Source organism: Leptonychotes weddellii, chromosome 10 (assembly GCF_054177405.1).
Source record: "Leptonychotes weddellii isolate Sample4059 chromosome 10, ASM5417740v2, whole genome shotgun sequence".
NCBI classification, from domain to species: domain Eukaryota; kingdom Metazoa; phylum Chordata; class Mammalia; order Carnivora; family Phocidae; genus Leptonychotes; species Leptonychotes weddellii.
Window position 1 is genome coordinate 118,323,350 of NC_138378.1, and position 21,489 is coordinate 118,344,838.

At 45.7% G+C, this 21,489-nt stretch overlaps 1 long non-coding RNA gene and 1 other non-coding gene across 2 annotated transcripts in view; both read left to right on the plus strand.

Annotated features, from left to right (window-relative positions):
* The window catches only part of LOC115937026 (uncharacterized), a 199,008-nt gene that overhangs the window by 150,484 nt on the left and 27,035 nt on the right, over positions 1-21,489 (plus strand). The gene's annotated exons all lie outside the window — the stretch shown is intronic.
* Positions 16,923-17,026, plus strand: LOC115944807 (U6 spliceosomal RNA). Its single transcript, XR_004079314.1, has one exon. It is a non-coding gene; the product is annotated as a U6 spliceosomal RNA (small nuclear RNA).

A 21,489-nucleotide genomic window follows, 5' to 3' on the forward strand; every position in this document is an offset into this window, starting at 1 on the left:
TTAAAGAAGTATCACTGAAGAGAATAATAGTTACAAGTCAGGACTCATCCTCTCCTCCACAAATTCAGGTGCCTCCTCACAATTTCCTTCCCCACAGAGTAGACGCTCAGCAGGTATCTGTGGAATGGACATACAGATGATGGAATAAATGTGTGCTGTGCATGAGACTCACTGACATCCAAAGTTACAGTGCTCTTCCATAACGTTATTGGCCCTTACTTTTTACAATGTGGATTCCTTGAGGGCAGTAAGTTAAATAGAGAGATCAAGAGGTCAGCAGATGTAGGAAGATTGCTCTTGTCACTTTCACATGGGTGGAGTTGGTGTCGTTGAAAGCAGTTCCTGTGGTTCTGTTATGTGCGCGATGACACATCTGCACTGTCCAGTAAGGTGGCCACTTGCCACACATAGCTATTGGAATTAAAATTAAGTACAATTAGAACCCAGTTCCTCATCACACCCGCCACATTTCAAGCACCTGCTAGCCAATTGTGACTTGTGGCTACCATTTGGGATAGTACAGAGATTGAATATTACCCTTGTCACAGACAACACTGGTTTATGTATACAGTAGGTTTTTATATTAAGTTCATCGAAGATCAAACTGATTCTCAGTAATTAAAGAAGATGACCTGTAGTTATATAGTTAACAAACACCTGCTTGTCTCGAATCCACTTAAGTGTCAGTTTTTCTAGATATTAGGCTGTAAGTGAAATCAAGGAGGCTAATTGGAAACCAACTGTGAGAGATTGACAGGAGTGGTTCCTGTTGCTGAACTCCTTCGTATGGCATTTAATGGGTTCTAAGATGTGCTGGAACTTAAGCCTCTAACACATGTGAAGGGAGGTTCTCTTGTTGACTGAAAAGGGGATACACCAGTGCCTTACAATACCCAACCAGAGCATCCTAGAAATGCGCTGGCTCTTCTAATGCAGCTTCCCCCATGGAGGGTCCCCTGCTTTAAGTTCATGCTGAGGTAGATCAAAGAATCCTAAATCATCCAAACCTGAACGGACCTATTGGTCAAGTAGAACAATGCCTTTGTGTCATAGATGGGGAAACTGAGGCCAGGCAGCAGAAGTGACTCACCTGCAGTCACACAGCCAACACCGAAGAGGCAGGACTTGGAGCCACATTTGTTCATTCCCAATCCATCATTCCTCCTGCTGTGCCTGCTGATTGATTTAAATAAATGACATCTGCTTTGCTGTGTAGCATCATTCATTCCACCATTTAGACACATTTTTATTAGGCATTCACCATGTGCTGGGCACTGTGAATAGTGAACAAATTGACATAGCCTTGCCCTTATAAAACTTCGGCCTAGTAGGAGAGAGAGCCCATAAGTAAGTAACGAGCAATGGTTATGGATTTGGGGTCGTAAAAGCAGTATGGAACTTTTGGAGTGCCTCTACTGTGGACTTGACAGAGCAGCCCCCCCTAGGAAATCACTTTTGAGCTAGGATGTGAAGAGCAAATAGGGGTTGTAGTAACCAGGTGAAGAGGAGAAGGAAGAACATGAGAAATGCCTCCCCCCTCGGGGTGTGTGTGAGAGATCATATCGCCCTGGGGACTGGAAGAATGGAGTGTGCTTGCAGTGGGGACAGCAAGGGGAGAGATGCGTTCAGTGTGAGGAACACCCAGGGAACCATTCTTTCATGAGGCAGGAACCCCCTGACAGTGTCAACCTGTTTTCAGGGCCTGGAAATACCAGATTCTCACTTGAGATTTGCTGGGGGGGATCCAAAGGGACCCCAGATGGTGCTGCTCTCTGGGATCTTCTTGATGGGCACACCCAAGAATGACCAGCACCTTGGTCTCTCTTAGCTTCACAGGGAGTTGGTAAGATGGCAGTGTCTCCCTGGGTATGAGCTGTGATTCTCAAGAGTCTGCTGCACATTGGAATCACCAGAGGTGCTTCTAGAAGTCTCCAGTATCCAGACCACACCAAAGGCCAAAAATGAGAACCACTTAGAGTGGCCCCTGGGCATCAGTCACCTGTAAAGCCTTCAAGGTTTTCTGGTAGCAGCCGAACTTGAGAACCACTGGTTAAAGAAAACAAAGGCTCATGTGAAACCAACATCTGTCCAGTTTCTTTTTCTCTCTCCCCACATTTCCTCTTCTCAGCTCTCAGTCTCTCTTCTTCTCCCTCCCTCCTTTCCTTTCCCTTTCCCTCTCCCTTCTCCTTCCCCCCTCCCTCCTCCTCCCTTCTCTTCCCTTCCCTTCCTTTCCTTCTTTCTTTCTTTTCCTCTGTCCCTTATTTCCTTTCTTTTATGAGTCTCATTGATTTGGAAACTATTCCCTTTTGGCTACTCATTTCATAAATGTATTACAAAGATTTTATTGATTGCCTGTTGTGTATTAGGGATCCTGTATTCAGTGATTTAAAAACAAAGTGACAATAAAAATTCATGCACCAAAAAGAAAAAGAAACAGGCTCCTTGACTCCACAGAGTTTACAGTCTATAGGGAAGACATTCATCAGGTGAACACAAAACAAATATTTTAAATTGTGACGCAGACTGTGAACCACAGGGATAGAATGTGGCTGTAGAATGAATGTTTGTGTCTCCCCCCAAATTCATTTGCTAAATTTCCAGAGTGGTGATGTTTGCAGGTGGGGCCTTGGGGAGGTGATTAGGTCATGAGAGTGGAGTGCTCCTGAATGGCATTAGTGCCCTTACACAAGAGACCCCGGAGAGCTCCTTTCCCCACCTTGTGAAGACAGAGCGGGAAGACCTGGTCTGTGACCCAGGAAGCAGGTTCTCACCAGGCTCTGAGTCTGCTGGCACTTTGATCTCAGACTTCCAGGCTCTAGAACTGTGACAATAATTGTGTGAAAAAGGGATATTATGTCAATATGAGAATGTGTTTAACTAGAAATAAAAAGCCAAAGAATATTTCTTTCACTTAAGTAGTATAACTGGATCCTTTTACTGTTGAACATGGCTTTTATAAATGCATGGTTCGATCATCTTATTTGCTGTCAGTATTTAATAGCTTATCAGTGTTTTCCTTCCCCTCTAATAATGAATTTTAAATTACAAAAAAAAAAAAATCATCCAACAGCTTCAATTTAAAAAAAGAAACTAGATATTGAAATAAATTTCATACTTTTCTATTTAAAAGAAAGTCTTGTCTAAGCCGTCCAGCCTCTGGTATTCTGCTCTAGCAGCCAGAAAAATAAGACAAACACTCAGAGCAAAAACAGAGGGGCCTACTGTAGTTGGATGGTGATGAACCCTCTTGGGGAAGGTACCATTTAAACTCTGGCTTGAGAGATGAAAAAGGAACCAGTCAGAGAAGAATGCAAATAAGAACATTCCAAAGAGAAGAGCACATGGGAAGGCTCTGGGGTGGGGAAGACATCAGGCCACTTGAAGAATTGCGGGACAGTGAGTGGTCTCAGCAAAGATTGGGGAGAGACCATGCTGGGCAAGTAGCAAGGGTCAGTCCTGCAGAATGAGAAGCAAGAGACTGGTGTCATGAACTTGCATTCTTAAAAGATTATCACAGAGAACTTCCAAAAATGAAGATTTACTTAGAATAAAACCCTAAAAGTAATTGGGAGCATGGTGAAGGAATTATCCTAAAAATGTAGGCTAACTATTGAACACCTAACATTTGGCAACTGTAGTGTTAGTAGAATGATCGTCTGGAAATGGATACACCTTCTCTTTTGCTAGGCCTTCAGCAGGGGGATTTGAGTCAGTTTAGTAGGGAATTTGCTGAGTGCGGGATTTGTTATTGCTGTCATTGTCCTTGGTGCTGCACGTCACAGGATTCCGGCTCCTCTAGCATTACTTTGTGCTTCAGCTGGGGCCGGTTTGCCTGATGGGTTTTCTCTGTTGTTTCACCATTAGTTTTAAGTCTTTACTTTATGCTTGAGCCTCAGAGAGACTCTCCCTCCACACCCTCACCCTGCCCAGTGGCAGTCCTCTGTTGTCCTGGTTAAGCCTGCATCTTGGGCAGGTCCTGTGACCCTAGTTCCCTGGGTGGGAACTCTAAGAGATGGATCATGTCCTCCCCAGCAATAGGGGATCTCTAATTTTCCAAGCCCAGGACATTTTCTCATACCCCCTCTCTGGAGGTAGAGTATGTTTTCTTCTGTTCCTTTGCTGTAGCTGCATTGGATTTCACCTGTGGCCTTGACACAACACGCTTGCTGTCTTCCTTCCAGTGTCTTAAGCCATTTATTCCCTAAAGGAGATGGTGGGAGAAAACTCTGGGTGGAGCTTCTGCCATTTGCCTCCCACCCACTTGCCCACGGGCTTCCTCAGGTTTCTGCCCTTCCACAGTGCTCTTGTGAGCACCTCCTGAGGTCCACAGAAAGAAAGTGGAACTCTGTGTGAACCTCTGTGTTTGGGGCACCCAGGGGTTCCATAGCCTCTGGTAGTGCATCCTTAGTTACAGATGTTCTTTAGTGCACCCTTAGCAACATCTGCTCCAGGAAGCCAGTGCTTACCTCCACCTCCTTCCCAGTTCCCATCTTTCCCTATGTTTTGAATTAGTTGGTTGCACTGAGACCTCAGGTCTCTTACTGGTTCAGGAACTTTTGTGATCTTCCAGGTTATCTGTCTTTTTTTCCTCTTTTTTTTTCCTTGAATTAAGGATGGGAGCAACATTTTTTTTTCCACATCCTAGGTCTCCTAACCCTTTTAATCTATAATTTTTTATAAATTTAATTGTTTTTTTAAATAATCTCTATACCCAACGTGGGGCTCAAACTCACAACCCCAAGATCAAGAGTCACACACACACTTTTCCTGTGGAGCCAGCCAGGCACCCCTTTAATCCATTATTAAAAGAAGATAGTTGGGCTTTGCTTTTTTGTTTTGTTTTATTTTTAATCCAATCTGACAGATTCCATCTTTAATTAGCAGGTTAGGCCTTTTACATTTAGTGTAATTACTTATATGATTGATTATACATTGAGGAATTACAGTTATGATAGAACCATAGGCTGTATTAAGAAGAGCACATGGCTTGAGGTCCAAGATTCGAGGCCAATTATGTAACTTGACACGTCTTAGTTTTGTGTAGTCACTTCATTTTCTCAACCTCCATTTATTTACTGTTAGAAGGGTCTTATGATACCAGACACAAGGAATTACTTTGGGGAGTGTGAAAATTAATGTAGCTGATACTGTATTAAAACTGTGTTCTATACAAATATTTGATGGTTTTATGATCAAGGAGGAAATTGTGGTCAGACAGTTCCATGGCAGCTGGATGGGTTTGTAGTTTTGTTCTGCCCTAGACCTGCAGTGATGGTGATTTAAGTGGTGCCTGTAACACATTTAGCTTCCTTTACGTAATTCTTTGTAATACTTGTCACCTCCCTTGTACTTATTTGCTTATGTTTTTCTTGTCAGACTAGGTCCTCATTAAGAGCAGGAAATACAGTTTATTTATGTCTATATTTCTCTCTCTTGCCGAGTGCCTGGCACCATATATGCTCAATATGGGCTTGTGGAATTGAAATACATTTTAAAAATACAGCACTGAAGCTCTCCGCACTAGTTGGAAAATGCAGCATTCCCTGGATACAGGATAGCTAAGTATTTAAGAATTTGACCAACCTCCGAGGTTCTTACTTCAGAGCCTCGATTGCCGTCGACATTGCCTGAACCCCTTGACACCCAGGACAGCGCTCGCCAGTCAGCAGGCATCATGGGTGGTGAAAATTCTTTCCGAAGCTCCTGGGAAATTTGCCTGTCAGGTCACGGTCAGCTCTACACAAATGCATTGCCAGTTTCCACGACTTCGTATGACCACTCTCCAAGCTATAGTAACTGTTGCGTTTGTGTGTGACTTCTCAACATTCCTGTGACATTACCACTGCCTTGCCACAGATGCAAAAGGGTGAGAATTAAGTGGGGATTTGCAAACTTGTAGAGAAGCTTGGTTTTTGTTTGCTCATGAAGTGCTCTCCCTTCTGCTGAGGTGGAACTGAAAGGTTCCTCTCTGAAACTTCTGTGGAGTTTCTGTGGTTTCGCAGCACGTGTCCAGGTCTGGGTCAGCTCTCACTTGTCATCTGCTTCTGAGTGGGGGGGGGGCCCTGAGAGGGGCTTTCTGAGTAGGGATATGCGTGCCCCACGTTATGAAGGTTATCTTCCCCACTCTGGCCATCTCCAGCCACTCCGAGCTTGCCCCAGCCCAGCTGCCCTTAGTCTGTTCCACATAACCGAGCACCAGGTAGATCCTCACCCGCGTTGTTTGTTCTCTTGTTACTTGTTCTTGTGTTGTTCCCGCAGATTATAATTTCCTCAGACCAGCAGTCCTGCCTTAATTTTTTTTTTTTGTCTTGAAAGGCCAGATATAGAGCAGGGTAAGTGGTGGCTTCTTGCTGAACGTGTGCTAACTCTACGTCTAGCTCCATCCTTACAGACTGGAAGCGTTTCACATGAGGATTATGTAGTAGTAACACTCAGAGAGTTGAGATTCAGCCATTCCACATATCCATTTTTGGGAAGCAAATTCAAGTTATCCTTTGTAAAACCGAGGGATGCCCAAGGTATAGCCAAGGTTGAATGGGGGAAGTAGTTTTGGCCCCCAGCAAGAACAGTTTTGACAGGCCGATAAGGGCAGGTCGGTATTGATCCACAGCAGTCCAGGCTGGATCCCCTTTTTTGTGCCATTGGCCTGATAATTTATGCTGTTTTACCTCTTCTTAGCTGCCCGGTGGTGGCAAAACTCTGAGACCTTTTCACTGGCTAATTGATTGCTGGCAAACACTGGCCTCTCTGGAGACCCAGGCGTCTTCACTGGGGAGATCCTTGGGTTTAAATTTTTTTTCTTTTCAGGAGACTTTGGATAAGTGCCCCCACCCTACTTCAAGCATCACTGGGCCCAGGAAAGGAAGTGTGGATTTAGAGGAAGTACTAAGGAAAAACTAGTGAAGCCTGCTGCCCATGGCAACGGTAAGCTCTCAGAAGGCAGGGCTGTGTCTTATCACTCTCTCCTCCTGGCAGAGTCAGCAATCAGACAATATTTACTGAATACATGATGAATGACTGGGTTGAAGGGGGGATGGGATTCCCCTGTCAATGAAAAGATTCAGTATATACAGAAATTTAGTCATGGAGGATAGAACTCTTGATATCTGCCTCGCCATGATATGCCATGATTTACTTGGTAATGGACACAGCTTAGCAAAATGTGTTTTATCCCCACACCTCACTCATTGTTTAAAGATGCTGGCCAGGCGTCAGCGCAGCCTGGGCCAGGGAGAGCAGTTGGCCCGTTAGTCATCATCTGTCATGCCTACAGACTCCAGGGACCAGGACATTTATACTCAGAATCACAAAGAGAATTAGCACATTAATGCCTTTGTTCCTAACCACCAGGGCTATTCATCCCGTCCCAGCCTGGCGTCAAGGTCTTTGGAAGCTCTGCCAGCCTCCTCACCTGCCTACCGCTTCCTTCTAAGACTCCTGCTCAGCAGCACCTTGCATTTGCTCCTTCTGGGTGGCTTTGTGATTGCGCAGAACTCCAGGGCATGATTCTTCCTTCTCTGAATGCACGTCAGCATTGGGTGTAATGATTCTAGAAGGCTCAATGTCTTCCTCTTCTGTTTTTGCCGTATGTTTTTAAATCAAATCAGAATGTAGTTTCAGTTTAATTCAAGAACTCTCTGTCTAGTGCTTCTAGTGCACTGTGATGGAGATAAAGAGCGCTTCTCATTCGTGATTGCTAGCTGCCCCAGGAATGCCTATCCCCCCTGTATGCTAGGCTGGCTTTAGGACGAGAGTGGATTTTTCCTTAAGACCTAACCTTCCTCAGTACTTTTCACATTTGCTTATTAGCCACATTTCTCGGAGTCTCCTATGAGCCAGGCACTGTGTTAAAGCCCTTACTGGTGTTCTGTCATTGACCCTCTTCACTCTGTCCTTATGAAGAGAGGCATTATCGTGTCCACTTTACAGATGAAGAAACTCGAATTCAGGCTCAGGGAGATTATGTGATGTACCCAAAGCAACCTGCACAGAGGAGAAGTAAATTTCTCAGGAACACAGAGCCAGTAACTGGGGGAGATGGGACTTGAAGACAGGCCTCTGGGGCTCCTCAGTGCTAGTTATTAGCACAGAAGGCTATCTAAATGCTTTACAAAGTGATTGGGTGGACGATCCATGCCATGGCATGGATGACTTTGCAATGTATTTGTAGAGATGTGATAGACCTTAAAAATAGGCAAGATAGAGTAATATATAATTAAGTACTAAAGTCGATCAGGGATATTTGATGTTATGTTCCAAGAAAGCTTTTCGATCCAGTCAAGTCCCATTATCTTCATATAATCAATGAAGAGTCTGAAGATTATTGACATTGCAGATCTTGTACAAAGCCACAGAACCAATATCAAAAAGCCGAGTCAGCACGTGATGGTAAGTTATTTTAATGTGAATCCATTATTCATTTTGATATATACTCCTGCCTTGATGACTTCCCAGAAGCAAATGTTATGAGGGTTTTAGAAGCATTCATGCAAAAGTGTTAGTTTTGGCCAAACAGTGTCTGTTGTGCATTTCAATCTAGGAGAACAAAGCTGGCATACTTACGGGAATAGAGCAAGTTGTTCCTCACCCTAAATTATGCAGCAATATCTGGGTGATTCCAGAAGGCTCAGTGTCTTACCAAAAAATGTGTAGTGTCAGTCTGAACTGGTATTTACAAATGAAGAGATGTTATTAGGGGGGTAATTTGGTTAAATGAATATTGTGCCAAATTATCTCAAATTTATAAGATAACACTTATAACAATTTTATGGAAAATTGCTTCCAAAATTATACCCTTATAAAGTGCACACATTAATAACACACCACAAGGACACGTAAATTATATAAGAGTCATATCCTTTTGCAGTTGCGTACATTGAATAATGTGATGTTTTTGCAAGAGCAAAAGGTATACTATGTTATTAAAACATACTGGCATTTTAAAGTGCTACATTAACACCACCATAGACAATCTGGAGATACAGATACAATAAAGACATAGTGTTTTGAGCAAGATGTGATTTGTTCCCTTTCTAAAGGGAAAAATTAAAACAAAAACAGTATCACACATATAGAGAGTGAGGTGAGCTCCAAATACATGTTAGGAAGGGTTGATGTAGCCTGTGGTTATTTTGTAAAGTGTGTTACACTGAAATGAAGAGATAAATGTGACCATCAGAATTGTGAAGTGCTTAGTTACCCGGCAACAAGGTGGAAACACTTTTCCCCCATTAATTGCTGGGATTGTGGCTGCTTTGTCAGCGTGAGACATGAGTACCACCCATAAGTCTAGAAGCCATGGGTCAGTACCCACCATCCCGCAGGCGGCTGGCCGTCTAGAGCGGCACACTGTGCTGTCTTGTGCACACTCCCACATCATGCCTTTCCTAATTCTAACTGCTATAGAGCACCTTTCCTTCCTGCTCCATATTCTCTCGTCCCGTAGATGCTCTGGTGAAGGCCACCTCCCCCTTCAAGGTCTGGATTGAGAGTCATAATCTCTGTGAAGACTTTTCTGACTCCTCTCATAGAATTACAGTTTGTTCGTTCGGCCTCCACTGGAATCCACTTTAGTGCACTTGTTGGTGTCCATGTTTGTCTCCCCATTAGACTATAAGTAGTCTTAATCATCTCTGTGAACCTAAACACCATCACTGCTGATGGTTCTAGAGGTCACTTGGGCTGGACCATAACATTTGCATATTTGTGATTTATCTTTGTGGTTTCTGGCACCTTCTTGCTTTTCCATAACTAGGGCACTTTGTTGACAGGCTTCAATTTTGGATCAGCTGTCTTCATTTTTGGGATGGAGCTGGTAACTGTGACACTGGGTCTCCATTGTTACAGGAATTTTATAGGGAGACCCCCACCCAAGTCATACCAGCTAAGCAGCTACCTTCTGTATCCACGTCTGAGGCATCTGCCTAAGTTCTAGAAAAACACTCCTCTCTCTCACACTCAATTTTTCTTCCCTAGTTCCTCCTTCCTCAAAGATGTTTTGAGGACCTACTGTGTTCAGGTCACAGAGTCAGCTGTTAGGGACACAAATACTAATAAAATCAATGCAACAACCACAACAACACATTTTTTTTTTTTTTCCCTCTGGCAGAGAAAGTTAATGCTTACCAACATCTGTCTCCTTCCTCTTGTTGTGTCTACTGCTAGACAGTATTTGTACTCCCCTTGCAGCTTTTTTGGGCAAATGACTAGATTTCAGCTAGTGCAATTGTAGGTGGAAGTGGTGAATGCCATTTTTAAATCTGACTCTTAAATCTTCTGTAACATCTGAGTTTTCTTTCTCTCCCCCTGTCGGCTAACTGGATCGAGCAGATCCAGGGGAGAACTCCTGAGCCCCCACCCTGAGTGAACTGACAACAACCCCTAAAAGTTACTTTGATGTCCACCCATATTTTTCCTCCCTTTGCATTATATTTAGGAAATGCTTTTCTTCTGGTGTAGGACCACCTCCTCCCACTTACCCAGGGAGTTTATTTTCTCTTCAACATCTTCTTCCATCAGCACTGAAACACGTTCAGATTTCCATCCTCTTAAAAAAAGAGAGACAGACCAGATACCCTTCTGTGGACACTTTGCCCTTTTTCTTGCTCTCCTCCCACACAGCTCTCCTCTCATTTACAGCTGAACTTTCTGAAATATTTGTCTACACTTTCTATGTTTTCTCAACTCTTGTCAACTTCTAAACCTACTGCAGTGTGGATTCTCTGTGCCCCCAACCTCCTGCCATGAAACTCCTCTTACTCAGACTACCACCAACCTATGTGTTTGTGTATGTGTGTGTGTGTGTGTGTGTGTGTGTCTCAAACCCAATAAATATATTAGTACTTATTTTACTTGTTTGTTTTTTTTTTTTTTTTACAGCATTTGGTTTTGTTAAACTTTCCTCCTTCTTGAAAAAAATCTAGTCCCTTGGTCTCCATATGGCCATTTCTCCAGGTTTTGTTTCTTTTTCCTGACCATCTTTCTGGTTTTCTTTGAGGATCCCTTTCCTTTTACCATCGCTGAAATGTCAGCATTCTAATCCAGATCATCTTTTCCCCTCCGTTCTATATGTATGCTCCTTCTGGGCAGGCTCACTCCACTCTCCTAGCAACATGAACTACCTAGATGCTGATCCTTCCAGCTCTTTCTCCAGCTAGGATGCTTTCTTGAGCTCCAGTGTTCACCTAATTAGCACATATGAGCATTGTAGTGGTTGCCTTCTTCTATCCCAGAGTATTAATATACCAGAAATTTTTAAACCAAACACTCAGTGATGGACATTTCAGTTATTTGTGTTTTTGTTTGTTTTTTCTTCTGCTCTAACAACATTGCAATAAATATCCTTAAACATGAATCTTTAAAAAGCAGTGATCTCTGTAGGATAAATGCACACACTGAAATGAGTGGACCATGTGTTATGTATGTTTAAGATGCTGATACGTGTTATCAGGTCATCCCCGGACTTGTACCAATAGTTCATGGGTGTGTCAATGTTTTGAATTTTCCAATATGGTCAGTACCTTTATCTCATCTGATATAGAAAAATATATGATTTAAATTATATTTCTTTAATTAGAAAAAGGGTTGAAGATCTTTTCATACGTATGTTGTCCATTTAATTTTTCTTTCATGAATTGTCCATGTTTTTGAAAATACTAGTATTTTACTTATTGTTTTTAAAGCACTCATGGTATATTAAGAATATTATCTCAAAATACCTTTTTCCTGATGTCATTTTTTTCTATCAGCTTTGTTTGTTGTGTTTTTTGGCCATACTAATATTTCTTTAAAATAGTTTTATAGCTATGTTGACATACTTAAAATGGCTTTTCATGTCTTAAGATTATGAACATATTCACCCAAATCCTTTATAGTGATTTTAATCTAAGTTTTTTTGCACTGTTGTTATGATCCACATGGAATTTATTTTGATATGAAGGATGAGGGGAGGATATGGCCTTATTATTTTTTTTCCCAAATGGATAGCCACATTTTCTCATAATCATTTCCCCAGTGACTGAGATCCTGCAGATGCAGTATTTCCTATCAGCATCCTCATCTGTAAAGCTGGACTAGCAATTTCATGAGCTGTCAGGAGCTGAGATAACCCACGGAAGCCCCGCACAGAAATGGAGATAGGGCAGATGCAGAGGATTCCTGTTATAGGTATCCCTCTACCCTCTACTGCTGGCTCTGAATCCGGGGCCTTGGTCACAACTTTAGGGGCTGATTTCATCATCACTAAGATCAGAAGATCTGGACAGCTGTAACTGAGGGACTGTGTATCCCAGAGCGGAAGCAGGCAGGGATGAAGAATGCCCTGAGGTACCTTCCTGTTTTGCATAAAGGGGATCTAGGATGTTGACTCAGGGATTAAGCTTTGAGGAAAATATACTTCTGCTACTTACTCATTGTGGGGACTTTTTGGAACTTCATTTCTCTGCAGGAAGATGCTGGGTGACTAGGGAAGCAGAGCTTAAACTGAGGCAGCCATAGCCAAGGAACTCCTGGGACCAGCAGAAGCTGGACAAGGCAGGGAGGATCCTTCTTTGAGGATTTGGAGGGAGCATGGCCCTGCCAATGGCTGGATTTCAGACTTGTGGCCTCCTTATCTGTCTCTCTTGTTTCCTGACATCTACGTTCACTTTTGCTAAGCAGCCCCAGACAAGGGGCACCGCACCTTTACTTGGTGGCCTGTCTCTCCCTGAGTCTGTCCCCGCCCCACTAGTATTTTCTCACCTCCCAAATCGATCTGTGGTCTCAGAGCTGCGGCCAAGGTAACTGGCAGCACCTGTTGCTGTTTTGTTATTTTCATTGTCACTGCAGCTGGGAGGAGCACAGAATTCCCTTATTAACCTGCAGATCTACTAGAGAATGCCATACCAGACCTCAGACACCTGAGGTCTGTTTTCACCTCTGTAGTTCTGCAACTTCTCAGGTGTGCTGATAGCTCAGGGTGGATGTGAGTCTCCGTGCAGCTTGACCAGGAAAGTGCTTTCAGTGCCCCTGGTTTCTGTGGGGAGTGGCATGGGCCACACCACGCCAGGCCTCAGCCTGATAACTCAGGCATCATCTTGGCCCAGAGCAGTTGGGGCTGGCTGCTACAGCAGGTCAGGTGTGAGGGGCACCCAGCGAGCTGGCATGGCTCCCCTTGGGACGTGCAGGCCCCTGAAGCTGCGGGAACATTATTTAAATAAGAGCCATGCTTGCAGGCGTAAAAACAGACGGAGCCATTGAATATCATAGTCACAGTGAGGAGTGCCACATAGATCTGTGCTGGGCTGAAGAGAGATGAATGAATATAGCCTCCATGCCTGTTGTGGCCTCAGGCTGAGCGGAGCCCCTCCCTGGGAGGTGGTGAGATCCAGAATTGCCTTTCCACTTGTCCTGAGGACGGAAGCCTCCCGTGGCTGGGCTGCAGGCAGAGCACACTGTCTGGCCCGTATGAGATGCTCACCAGCTGGAAATACGGGGGCCAGTTGTTACTAAATCCAATGGCGAATGAATTTGGGGAATGAAATTAAAACACACAGTATAGCAACAAATACCAGTGGTGAAATCTGATGCGTAAGTGGTAAGTAAATGCGTTTCCTTATCACTCCAGATATCAGCTGTCTGAATGTAACATATGATTTGTTCTCCACCACAGCTGTCTGTCCCCTTCCGTAGGTGCTATTCTGTCAGTCCACCTGATTAGGAGCTTTGGGAATCTTCATACATATACATACGCAGTGACTTTTTCTCTCAGTCAGTGTTTCCCCAGGAACATCAAAGACTGTGTCCCATTCATTAATTCCAGTGTGTACTTCCCTGGTGGAGAATAAGAGTGCAGAAATTCTGGGAAAGGACCAGAAGGAATTTGGGGTAATGTTATCAGTAGGTTCCCAGTATTGGGTCCTGAGAACAGAAGTGATAGTATTTGAAAACAGCTGACCCTCAAATCCCTTGTGGGGAATTCAAGGTCCCTTGCAAAGTAGTCACAGCTGTTTTCAGCCACACTGCCCCCGCGCCCCCCCCCACCCCCATCTGGTTCTCTTGGATTCTTATCCCAATATCAAGGTTGCTCTTCACCCGCACCTGCCTTCCATGCTTTCTGTGCCTTTGCTCTGCTCCATGTAGCTGCCCCTGCCTTGACTGTCCTTGTTTTCGGCTTCTCTCTTGGGAGAATTGTCTCCTCGCCTTCAGAGCTGAGGCTAAACAAGTATCTTGTCTGTAGTGTCCCTTTAATCCACCCACCCCACCCTTACCTGCTAAAACAAAACTAATTGTTTCTTAAGCTTTTCCATAACCCTGGGCCTGGCCAGGGAGTGTCTCTCATTCATCTTTGTGTTGTTTGGAATTGGTAAGTGGAGTTTTTCCAAGGTTTTCTTTGCAAGATAGGAAGGCTAACGTGGAGCGGAGGGCTGCCTGGGAAGTGTTGGGGGCTGAAGGGAGAGCGGAGGGAGGGATCTCTAGAAGGGCAGAGCAGCAGCACCCTCACTGCTCCCCACAATAACAAGTCAGTGCAACTGTCTGGGCTCACTGGGTTGACCTTGGCCGGGGAGGTAGGGAAGGGAGTGATGCCCCTGAGCTAACGTGGAGAGAGAGCTCGTGCCGTGGGCTGGCTCCAGCCATGCCTGCAGTGGTCTCCAAGGAAGGGCAGTTCTGGGTCTCTGAGTCGGTTGTCATGGCAGCTGGCCCAGACCCGCCTCGGGGGCAGGGTTTCACCCTCCGGTCAGTCAGGGCAGTTGAATCCAAAAACCTGCTTACCACTTTTGGTGTGGAGTCCCCTGGCTGAATGAGGTCCTCAGGCTGGAGAGACTGTCCTCGTTCGTGTCCGAAGGCCCGCTGCCCTGCAGTTTCGGGGTGGCGACCGGGTCTGGCTGAGGGCAGTGGGAGCCGAGACTCTGCTGCCTCTGGCTCAGGTGGACTGCTGTGCCCTGCCTGGTGACCAGGTCGAGTGGAATCCATGCAGCCCCGCCGTCTGCGTGCTGGCTCTCAGGGTGGAAACCAGGCTTGGGGTTTGCCTGCCAGTGGGGAGAGCTGGAGGCAGCATAAGCCGGCCAAGGGTCGCTGGGTGCTGTTCGGTCTCCGCTCCCTCCGGCTCTGGTGTGTCTGCTGGCCCATCCCCCGAGGGCCGGCTTCTGGAGCGGAGCGTCAGCGGGCCGCTCTGGGCCTCGGCACCAGCAGGGTGGCGGGGACAAGCACAGCCAGTGTGAAGGGGAAGGTTGTGTCAGGGGTGCCAGGGAGGGAGGGATCCTGGACCTCTGAGCCGGTGCAGAGTTGAATGTCACGCCTGGCACACATTTTTACACTGTAAAGTGGGACAACCCAGTTACTTGGCATTATTCATCTAGAAATCTGTATGAGTTATCCATTGCTATGTAACGAACGACCCCCAAACCTGATGCCTGAAAGCCCCAAACATTTGTTGCCTCACGGTTTATGCGGTCAGGACTCTGGGAGAGACTTGGCTGGGTGAGCCTGGCTCGGGGTCTCTGAGGACAAGGACAAGGCTGTTACTGTCTCAAGGCTCAAGCACACTCTTGTGGTTGTGGACAGGCCTCAGGTCTCAAGACCAGAGATGGCAGTTCTTTGCCATGCGGGCCTCCCCATACTGCTGCTCACGACACGGTAGCTTGCTCTTCCTGGAGCATGTTTCTGAGGGTGGGGGTGCAAGCTGGAAGGTGAAACCCAGTCTTTTCATAACTTTATCTTCAATGTGCCGTCTCCTCCCTTCTCCATGTTCGATTCACCAGAAGCAAGTCAGCAAGTCCTGCAGACTTCCTGGGGAGAGATGATACAAAGGAGTGAGTCACAGGAGGCGGGTTCCCCTGACAGCAGGCATTTTGGCAATGATCGTGCCCCGGTAAAGGTGCTGATTTTTGAGGATATGAGTGGTTGGAGGAGTCAGGAAACAATTCAGGAAGAAAGTAGCCTTGAGAGGAGCCTGGGGGACTGTGTAATTCTAATTCAGGTACTAACGACCAATAAATCATTATTGCCTGAATAAATGCACAAAGATACACAGCTCCGCCTTCTACCAACCTCCACCTATAAAGCCCTGCATTTTGAACCACAAGGTAATGATTCATAGGGTGTGTCTGTGGAATAAACTGCCCCTGATTGGGAGCTCTGTGACCAGTCCACAGTAGCACGTCTCCTCATGGCCATGTGCTTCCCCCACAGTGAACTCTAGGGACCCTGACCCCACCTCTTTGCAGCTACCCCCAAAGCACCGAGCTTAAAAGCATAAGCAAACTGCACACAAGGCCAGTCTGCACTTGGCCGAGAGCCCCGCGCTTGAAGTCTTGGTCTTCCAAGCAACTGTGTTCAGTGGAGTCACTTCCATTATCCCCCTGTACACAGAGCTGCGTTATGTCGGGCAGACACGAGAAGGGGACCTGTGGTAAACTTCTCAGACACGCCTGCACCTGGAGACACTCTTTGGCCTGGCTTTGCTGGAGGCAGTGGAGAGCTGTGCTGAATTGCAGCAATCGGACTAGACCTGGGTGCATCGGTGGTTCGAGTGTGGACTGTGGTTCCCCAGAGGCCTGACTGCAGCACCCACTCCGCCACCACCTAGCACGGCCTTGCTCTGCCCTCGGTGAGCATGTGCTCTCGTGCGGTGCCTCCCAGGCCTTGCTGGGAGGGCCCCAGACTGCCCGCTTCTAGCAGCATGCCAGACACTTGAGTAATGCCACCCCTTGTCCCCAGAAGATAGAGCCGGTTTTGATTCTGCTCTTTTGCTTCCAGATCCTTTCCTGGTATCAGAACACAGCTAGAAGTAAAGGGAGGTCTTAAGTGCTTTATCATCTCCCTTCCCCACATTGTCCACGAATCCCAGATAGTATACGGTTTGCTCATCGCGGCAGAAACCAGTTGTAGGGGATAAACAAAGCTTTTGTCTCCAGATCTCTGAAGTGTTTTAAACAATTAGTCGGGTGCTTGCTTTGGCAGCACATATACTAAAATTGGAACAATACAGTGATTAGCATGGCCCCTGCACAAGGATGACATGAAAATTCATGAAGCATTCCATATTTTTAAAGAAGACATACAGATGGCCAACAGATATATGAAAAGATGCCCAACATCACTGATCATCAGGGAAATGCAAATCAAAACTGCAGTGAGATAGCACCTCACACCTGCCAGAATGACTAAAATCAATAACAAAAGAAATAACAGGTGTTGGTGAGGATTTGGAGAAGGGGAGCCCTCGTGCACTATTGGTAGTAATGCAAGCTGGTGCGGCCCCTGTGGAAGACAGTATGGAGGGTCCTCAAAAAGTTAAAAATAGAGCTACCCTATGATCCAGTAATTGTACTACTGGGGATTTACCCAAAGGATACAAAGATACTAATTCAAAGGGGTACATGCACCCTAATGCTTACAGCAGCATTATCTACAGATATCTACATAATATCTCAAATTATGGAAAGAGCCCAAGTATCCATCAACTGATGAATGGATAAATATATATATAAATATATATATATATATTCCAAATATATATCTATATGGAATAATTTTCAGCCATAAAAACCGGACTGATGAATTACATTAAGTACATAATAAAATGATTATGAATAGGTCAGCGTTAATTTAATCAGGGGCAGTCTGCTCAAGCGCCTTCAGTACGCAGACAGTAGCTGGAATGTGGGGAGCTGCTGGGGGCAAGATGGTGGGGATGGAACAAGAGAGCACATATCCTGCCTAGAAATGTTCACGTTTAATATTTAAATAAAATACAGCACTGGCCAAAACACATTTGTACGCCAGAGGGCCTCTAGTCTATAGGCCCTAATCTGGCGGGCCAAGTGGGTATGGCTGTTTCTTGCACTGTATCGCTGCTGAACCGAGTGGCACAAATCCACAGGGTAGAAGGACCCTCTGCAGACCTCAGACCTACGTCTCAGTGATGGGCATGGCCTCAGGGGCACAGCTCTGTGGCTACGTGGCCCAAGTGAAACACAGCTGGGTTCCTGAGGTCCACCTGTGGGTTCTTCCAGGGGCGTGAGAACTCCTAATAGCACAAAAGGTGTTAATGGAGGTTAGAGTTGGGGCTCTGGGAAGTTTGGATTTCATTGCTTTGTCTCTGTTGACCCTGAAGCCAGTCAGATTTCTGAATCTTGCTCATCCTCAGCTCCCTCACTGGGAAAGAAGGGATGGTATCAGCACCTCCCCTGTGGGCTGGCTGGGAGGGTTCAGTGTGGAGAGAGATTCAGGGCATGCTCAGTACTCAATGAGGGGGCATCTCTGCTCCTACGGTCATTCCTTCTGTGCTCCCAGAAGATTTGAGGGAAAGGCGTGGGGAGAGATTCATGTTTAAATTAAAGAGCTTCAAACATTATTTAAAGGCTCCAACTGTCTTCCCAACTGCCTCGGTTTTCTGTCTCTGGACTCTGTGAGCCCTTTGCTTCTCTACCATGCCTCTAGATGACGGTTTTCTGCTCTTGTCCTCACCCCACATTTGCCACATCTTTCAGGGGACTGGCACGCTATTTGCTGAATGAATCAGGGAGCCAAACAGAGGCTGCTCTAGGCACTCCTGTGCGTACTTTAGGACTTCTTCCTTTCCAGACATCCAAGACCTGCCATCTCCTGCCCTCTTATGAGGTGACTTCCCAGCCTGGTGCTGGGCCCCTCCTACCTCCAGGGCTTCCTGAATCATTCACCTCTCCTTGCGATCCAAACCCCAGACGTCAGATGTGCTCCGCTTGACACTGCAAGTGCCTCTGCTTGTCCCCTGTGCCTTATGGTCACTCCCCCTGAATGCTGAAAGGAATCCTGTAGATTTGCTCGACTGCCTCCCACCGAGCCCTTCAGTGTACTCTGCTCATGGTGATCCCCACTGCCTAGTCCGTTCTTCATCTGCTCGTGCCCCTGTAACATAATCCTGCAGGCTGGGGGCTTCAACAGCAGACACTTACTTCTCACAGTGCTGGAGGCTAGAAGTCCATGATCAGGGTGATGACAGATCTGATTTCTGTTGAAGGCTGTCTGTCTTCTTGGCTTGCAGATGACCACCTTTGCACGGTTTCCTCCTGTGACAGGGAGAGAGAGGACGCAAGCTCTCTGTGTCTCTACTTATAAGGGCACTCATGCCATCGAGAGAGCTCCACCCTCATGACCCCATCACCTCCCTAAGCCCCCCCAATACCATCACATTGGGGGTTAGGCTTTCAATGTGAATTTAGGGGTATGCGGTCTATAGCATCCATGCTCACTCTTCTAGACCCTGCCGTGCCTTTCTCCCTCACGCACTGGTACTCAGCCGGCCTGCCTCTCCCTGAGCTTTCCAGGGTGAACCCCACAGTCCGTGGCACAGACCGTGGTTGAACCCCTCTCCTCCTTCCCCAGCATTCGGGTCTTTTCCCTTTGCACATGGATCCGTGTCTCTCTCTACAGCCTGCTTTTCCACATCACACATCACTTCTGCAGTTGTATGTGCTCTGGCTTCTTACATGGGAACAGCACACTTGATCCGTGGGAGGCACTGAGAACTGCAGAAAATGTGCCACACAACTTCATGAGGAGTCGATTTGACTTTAAGTTGGGGGAAATACAATGACATTAATTTGAAGTTAAGATGTATATACACACATGCATACTCATACAACTCTATATAGAATGTATTAGACTCAGGCAGTTTTTTAAAGTAAAAAATGTTTGAAGGCACGTCCTGTGTGTCGTGCACCCAGATTCTTAGGGCTGGATGTGTACTCTGCTGAGCCACTAGAAGTACTTTGGGGGCAAATGTCCCAGAGAGTGAGGTACAGGGCACTTTGTCTTGAAAATTAATCTCAGAAACCAAAGACATGGTTTTCCTGCCTGAGAGAGTTCCTCCCTGCCATGAGCCCCAGGTCCCCCTGCTGAGGCCCTGGCACACTCTTCATCTTTTCTGCTCCCAACCTATGACAAACACTAACGATCCCACCGCGTCAGTTCTCTCCAGGGTCCGCCCGTGTATTGTCCACTCCTGAGCGGCTGCCTGGGTTCAGACGTTCAGAATCTCACCCAGGGATTATTTCTACTTCACATTTGCCAGTTGCTCTGCTCCTTCTCAGTTCATTTCATCGTAACATTTTCCTTTTGCTTGTTTTGGATGGAAACAGACATACAAAGATCAGAAATACGTACTTTTTGATCTCTTGAGGAAAGGGCTAACGTGATGTGTTTGTTTCTCAAGGTTATAAAGTCCTACAGATAAAGCTCAGTTTTTAATAAAAAAAGGATGGTAGATTCTGGAAAAGCTTTGTTACAGTACGATCTTCCAGTGCCATGGCTCAGTGGCACAACCGTAGCAGGGAAGGCTTCGGCCCCAGGGTCCGTGACCGGCCGAGGAAGCAGGGGTGGCCGGGCTAAGTCCTGTCTTCCGTCTGGAATTATGACTACCTTTCTCCAGCATTGCTTCATGAGAGCTGTTGGTACTGCGTCCAGAACAGTTGAGTCAGGTAGCTCAGGCCACGCAAATTGTTCAATTATCCTTCCTTGGAAACCGTACCCTCTGTCCTGTCTGGCAAGGAGAGTTGTCTCAGCACCCAGCTCACTGCCGATCCCCTGGGGCTTGCCAATATTTGTTTATTGAACTGGTAATTTAATTAACGTAGAGTCCTACATGCATCTGGAAATGTATATTGACATATTTCAGTTCGAAAGTTCTTCTTAACAGGATTAGAAAATTATGTAAGTTCAGAACTAGAGTCACTCAAGAAGACCAACTGTTTTTATTTTATATTTTTAATAACTGAAAGTGTACGAAAGTAACAATGGGAACACATTTCCTACAGAACTGTTCATGTTACTCTTTGTTTTGACACTTGCTAAAAACTTAAAAAATCTGGGATCATGTGTGTGGACCATTCTATCTTAATCAATATCTGCTCATCACTTAGGGGATGGAAAATAAAATACAGCCAAAGAAAAGATTCCTGAAGAGTTTTTGATAAATTGCTTGTGACTGTCAGAAACATTGATTCCAACAGATCTCAGGCAATAATTTGAGAATGTTTTATCTTTGGCGGGTATTGCAAATGGGTTAAATTATTTTGCCAGGTCACTTACACCCTGTCATCCCACACTTCCATTGGATTCAACATATTTCTAATTTAGCTGGAAATATTCAGGTTTCCAAAACTTTGAAAAGTAGAATTGTTGCTACAAAACAAAAATTTCGCTTAATCTGCCATTTTGGAGCTCTTTGGGAGATGTGAGAAGGCCCTCACGAAGCACGTACTTTTAAAACCAAGACGGGGCAATGCCTCTCCAGTCCTGGCCCACTGATTTCCTAAGGAGACCCTCCAGGGGTCTTCCAGGGGGTTGTGGGGTGAGCAGCTGGAGGCGGCCTGGGTCACACGTGTTTCTAATACTGAATTCTATGCTAGACTTGAAACTGGTTCCCACACTTGAAAATCACAGGCAAATTTAGAAGAAATGCAGAAGTGTTCCAGCAGTAAGGAAAAAAAAAAAAAAAAAGCTTTATCTACTGCAGATTTCGGGGCGCTT